Genomic DNA, 6,004 nt, shown 5'->3' on the forward strand with positions numbered 1-6,004 from the left:
ATGTTGGTATGAAATTCTTCTACTACTATTTTTTTTCTTTTTCTCTCTCTCATTCTTCTCTTCCTGCTATGTTTTATTCTTTTTTATAGTTACTTTTTGTCTCTGTCTTATGTTGATTTTTCCCCACCGCTTCTTAGCTCTGGAAAAAATAAATGAAAAATCAATGTAATGAAGAAGGACACACAAAACAGTTTTTATTTTATTGTTTTTTGTCTTCTATATCCATTTGTTTTTTCATCATTTTTATTTCTTTTTGCTACTTATCTTTTCTTTCTTCTGTTTTTATTTCTTGTTCTCTTTTGTTTCCTCTCCTGTCTCTTTCTCTTCTCTCTTTTTTCATTCTCCTCTGTCTTTCTTTCTCTTTTTTCTTTCTCTGGCTTTTTTTTCTTGCCTTTTTCCTTTATCTCATTGCTCTCCTTTGCTTCATCCCATCTATATTTTTTACTTTCACTCTCTCATCTGTCCTCTTTCTCCTCTCCTTTCTTGCCTTATCTTGTTTCTTCTTTCTCTTCTTCTACTGAATCTTCTGTTCTGAGTTTTCTGTTGATTTTTTTTTTCTCTTTTTGTTTCTTTCTCCTCTTTCTTTAAGGGTATCCATTCTTTTCATTAATTGTTTTCCTGTTTTAATATTTCAAATTCCCAAACCTTTTAACCCTATTTCTCTACAGTAATCTATCCCAATCTGGCAACACATTGCAGTGTGTGTTATTCCTTAAAAGCAACTTATTCTGCCAACTACTAACTCAATTGCTCCCACTTTAAATAGTCGTAAACAAATTCTTCTTTTGTCACCTTGATTTATTCCTTCCTCTGATAGTAAAAGGGAAAGGGTAGATGAAAGAGAAGGTGTGTCTGTAGGCCAGAAGTTGGAGTGTCCAGGGGTAACTTCATGTCAATCACTTACATGGTTTTTCTTTGTACACAGTCTAAGATATCTATATGTGTAGTAGTAATACCATCCCAAATAAGAGAGCAGTACAGCTTAATAGGTTTTATGAGTTTTATGGAGGTTTATTACTTGTTGGAAGCTGAGTGTTTTTTGTGGTCTTTGTAATGCAAACTTTGCTCAGATCAGAATGTGCTTTTGCCAAGACAGCTTCTCAGTAATATGAGGCACAGTGTTTGTAGCAGCCTTGTGGCTTCTATTTATATACTGTTCATATTTAGTGAAGTGGGGGTACAATATTGATTTATGTGTTGTGATTGTGTTTTTATGCAGTTGAAGGGGAGAAAATTGACATGACCCATATTGATATACATAATAAACATTGACACAACTGCATCACAAAGACTAGGCAGATTTTCAAACCAACAAAGTAGTTAATCTCTCATTAGTTGTTCTTTACAATTCAAATGCAACCTGCAACTCTCATTGGAGTACTGCTAATATATCTGAAACTGTGCTGCTAGAAACACACACATGCACCTCCACACCCTCCCACACACATCTTTGACTACACCCCAAAAATACCATCAGCAAAGATACAACTTTAGCTCTTTAGCAAAGATACAACTTTAGCTCTTTTTGTTCTGTTTCCATTACCACAATAGCTTCTGCTTCTCCAGAGTAGCTAGAAGCCTACCTTTTCCTTGCAAACTGACCCAACATAGCATAACCATCTCTCCCTGAGTAACATAACCATCTTTCCCCACCAAACACATTGCCCAATCCTTTTCCTTCACATAGCTATAAACCTTTGTAATTCCTACTCATGCACTCACATTTTTCCTATAGACATTAACCTACAAATGTTCATTAACCTATAAATTTTCAAGCTGAACCTCAACTGCATTAGCCTCACAAGTCAGGAAATGAGGGAGGGGGAAGTACAAAATCTATCCTGCTCCCCCATTGCTAACTTAAATTTTAAAATCTTGGGTGTAAATTTATCCAGCAACTAAAGTATGGTCCTCAGTATTCTTCATGCAGCCATAATTTATACTTTTTTGCTTTCTCACCTAAAAACAATGATTGGTTTCTGTAAATCATGGGCTCTTGGTTCAATGGAATTAATTTTCTTTTCTCTGAAATTCATAGTACTATCTTGAAAGATTCTATGATCTTTCTTTCACTAACTTAAATTCTCGGTTTTTTCATCCTTCTTGTAGATGTAGTTTGAGGTAGGGTGAGGTGGATGGCATAACTTGTAATAGAAAGGAGGTGAAAATGTCTTGTGGTATTTAGTTATGTCCCTTTAAGTTCTGACTACAAATCCTGATGAAGTTGATTTTGCCTTTCAACCTTTCAGGGTTTATATAATGACTATTGTGACCTTTTGCTGATGTTAGAAATTATAATGAGTGGAAGACACAACACAGTACAGTGTTCCAAGCTCAAATCCCATCTGCATCCCTCCAGATAAATAAAATAAATACCATTTATTCTCTTAACTTATCCATTTCCTGAAACTATTTGGACCTACATCAACATCTGAAAACTTCATTATTATTTTGAAACATTTAGTAAATTCTTTGGTACTGTAATTATGCATTTCTGTCTGCAAACTTCCAGTACTTGAAAATCAATATTTTTTTTTTATCTTGCATGCAAAACCTTACCTAGATAAAGGATGTAAACTTTGTACTTTCCGTAAGTCTTGCAATGTGAGTGAAATAAAATGGCTAAGATTCAGAATAAAATTCAGATAATGGACTTAAACATTGAATGCTTCTCTACTCCAAGGTGTTGACTATTCTTTAAACTTTGTTTGCTTTATCAAATCATTCCACTTACATTTTTAATGGATTTTTATTAGATATGATTATTCTTTATTCTCTTTAATGATTTAACAATACATGTCTATTTTTAAATACTTATAATATAGAAGTTTGAATGAGACTAATTCATGTACAGGAAAGTAAATTCTCAATTACAACTTTGATATGAAACAAAGTTTGAATTGAACATGTTATAGAATAGTGTTATGCATATATTCTTGAAATAAAATTCTTTGGGGTTACATGTGTAATGTGAGCAGAAAATGCTTCTGAGGTTAAATAAAATGGAAATCAACATATATGGTGTGTAACCTGGTAGAATTAAAATATAGAAAATTCATGTCTCATTCAACTGAACTGTATTAAAATTAGCTGAAACAAGTGTTGACAAAAATTGATTCTGACAATTTCTACTCTAGCTGAATACTGCTGAAGTGGAAGAGAGAGGTAGTGCGTGTGTGTGTGTCTGCATGCATGCATGCGCATGTGCTTTGGGTTCTACTTATATTGCCAGGTGCCTGGCTAAATGATATTGTGTCATTGGTTCAATAAACTGGTAAAAAATGCTGGACAGCTAAAATTTCATTCGGATACATAAGGATTACAATAAGTCTTTTAGTTTGGTTGAATTAATCTTCAATGTGTTATTTAAAACAGCATCCTATAATTAGAGTTATATATCCAAATATGGTATTCTGGCATATATCTATTGTGGTACTTTTATTTCTCTTGTTCTTTTGTTTTGTTGAGAAGAGTTAGAACTCCCTTGTCTAGAGTATAAATCCTTTTTTGACTTGTTTGGTTCTTCTTATTATGTTGGCTTCATTTACATAGACTTTGTAGACTTGATCTGACATGGCATTTTTCAACTAAATTCAGCTACTTGAGATATCTCATGGCTATTTTATAGCTACTGGAAAAAAAAAAAAGACAGATGTACTACAGAAAGGAAACATGTACAAAAGACATTTAAGTGGACCCAAACTAAGTATCAGCCAAATCTGAAAAAAATGTATTAAATTCTTCAAGTTGAAATTTTATAAAATAGATGGTTATAAATATTTTCTATAGTTGATGTAATATATTCCAGAGCACCACTGTACAATAAATGTGATTCTTTATCATTATCATCATTATCAGAACTGCTGCTGCCATCATCAATAAATTGTACTCTAGAGTAGGTGATAATTTTATTTCCCAACAGTATGGAAGGATTGCTTTTTAAATTAAATCAATTGGATAAAATGTTTTCATTGCATTTGCATGAGAAATATAATTTTCTATGTATGATCTCACTACTGACCAATTCAGTAGCGAAGGAAGATGCGCTGAAAGTGTAGCTGCTAGAATAAGAATAGCTTGGGCAAAGTTCAGAGAGCTCTTACCTCTGCTGGTGACAAGGGCCTCTCGCTCAGAATAACAGGTAGATATTGTGTATGTATGATGCATGTGTACGAACAGCCATGCTACACAGCAGTGAAACATGGGCTGTGACTGCTGAGGACATGCGTAAGCTCACAAGGAATGAAGCCAGTATGATCTGATGGATGTGTAATGTCAGTGTGCATACTCGACAGAGTGTAAGTGCCTTGAGAGAAAAGTTGGACCTAAGAAGCATTAGATGTGGTGTGCAAGAGAGACGACTGCGCTGGTATGGTCATGTGGCAAGAATGGATGAGGATAGCTGCGTGAAAAAGTGCCACACCCTAGTGGTTGAGTGAACCTGTGGAAGAGGTAGACCCAGGAAGACCTGGGATGAAGTAGTGAAGCACGACCTTCGAACATTAGGCCTCACCAAGGAAATGACTAGTGACTGAGACTTTTGGAAATATGCTGTGCTCAAGAAGACCCGGCAAGCCAAATGAGACCATAACCTGTGGCCTGTGCCAGGAGCATAACCAGCCCACTTATGCATACCTTTTCCTTCTTTGGTCACTAAACTCTGCTTGCGAAGACCTGTTGAGGCAAGTGAAATTAAAATCAAATCAAAATCAATTCGATGACTGGCATCTGTGCTAGCGGTGTGCAAAGAGCACCATACAAGTGTGATTGTTGACAGAGCGGCTATTTGAGTATGATCATTACCAGCGTTGCCTTACTGGCTCTCATGCCTGTGCTAGTAGGGTGCCAAGAGCACCATCCAAGTGTGATCGTTGCCAGAGCAGCCAACTGGCTTCCGTACCCATGGCACGTACAAGGGCACCATTCGAGCGTGATCGTTACCAACGTCACTTCACTGGCACCTGGGCCGGTGGTACGTGTAAAAAGATTCGAGCGAGGTCATTGCCAGTACCGCCTGACTGGCCCCCGTGCCGGTGGCACGTAAAAAGCACCCACTACACTCTCGGAGTTAGGAAAGGCATCCAGCTGTAGAAACTCTGCCAGATCAAGATCGGAGCCTTGTGCAGCCATCTGGCTCGCCAGCCCTCAGTCAAAATCGTCCAACCCATGCTAGCATGGAAAGCAGACGTTAAACGACGATGATGATGATCATCATCATCATAAGCTTAAGTACCTTTCTTTTACTTCAGGTAAATTGTTAGGGCTGAAAACATTGTAAAACAGTTAAGAAATCTTAAAATGGGAGACAGTGTATTCACTATACCAGGAGGGCAGACACTTAATGAAAATTATGATGTAATTTCATTTGTGTGTTGCTTTGGTACTTGAAGAGACTAGAATACATATTGCTTTGCATGCCCTTTTTAGATTTAAATTTTCTTAACCATCACCTCCAGCTTATTGAAAGTTCTTTGAAATTATTTATTAGTTTCCACTTTCAGAAGGAAATTTTTTAAGTTTCTGACATCAGTGTTAAGTATTATTCAGTTAGTATTTTAACTGATTCAAGTTCTCTCTTAGGTTTGAAAGTATGACTCTCATACTTCATACATCTTCCTCATCCCTTTCAAAATTTTCTTTTCCTTCCTTGATAATGAGTCAATTGAAAATATAGGTCTATAAAACAATCTCCAGAAGACGTCTTCCATCATACTTATTTCGGAAAAATGATAACCATGAAGCCATAGTTTACTGTTAAAATTTGACAGGTCTGCTCAGTTCAGATTGACCAGAACTGTCATGAAATAAGTTGATCAATATAATACCAGAGATAGTCTTTAATTACTTATTCATCCAGTTAAATTTATTCATGTCTACTTGCGGTAGGCATGAATAAATCAAATCGGTAACAAAAGATCTTATGTGATACGCCAAAAATATTTTTACATCAAAGACATACATACATACATACATACATACATACATACATACATACATATATATA

Source organism: Octopus sinensis, linkage group LG1, assembly GCF_006345805.1.
Source record: "Octopus sinensis linkage group LG1, ASM634580v1, whole genome shotgun sequence".
Classification (NCBI taxonomy): domain Eukaryota; kingdom Metazoa; phylum Mollusca; class Cephalopoda; order Octopoda; family Octopodidae; genus Octopus; species Octopus sinensis.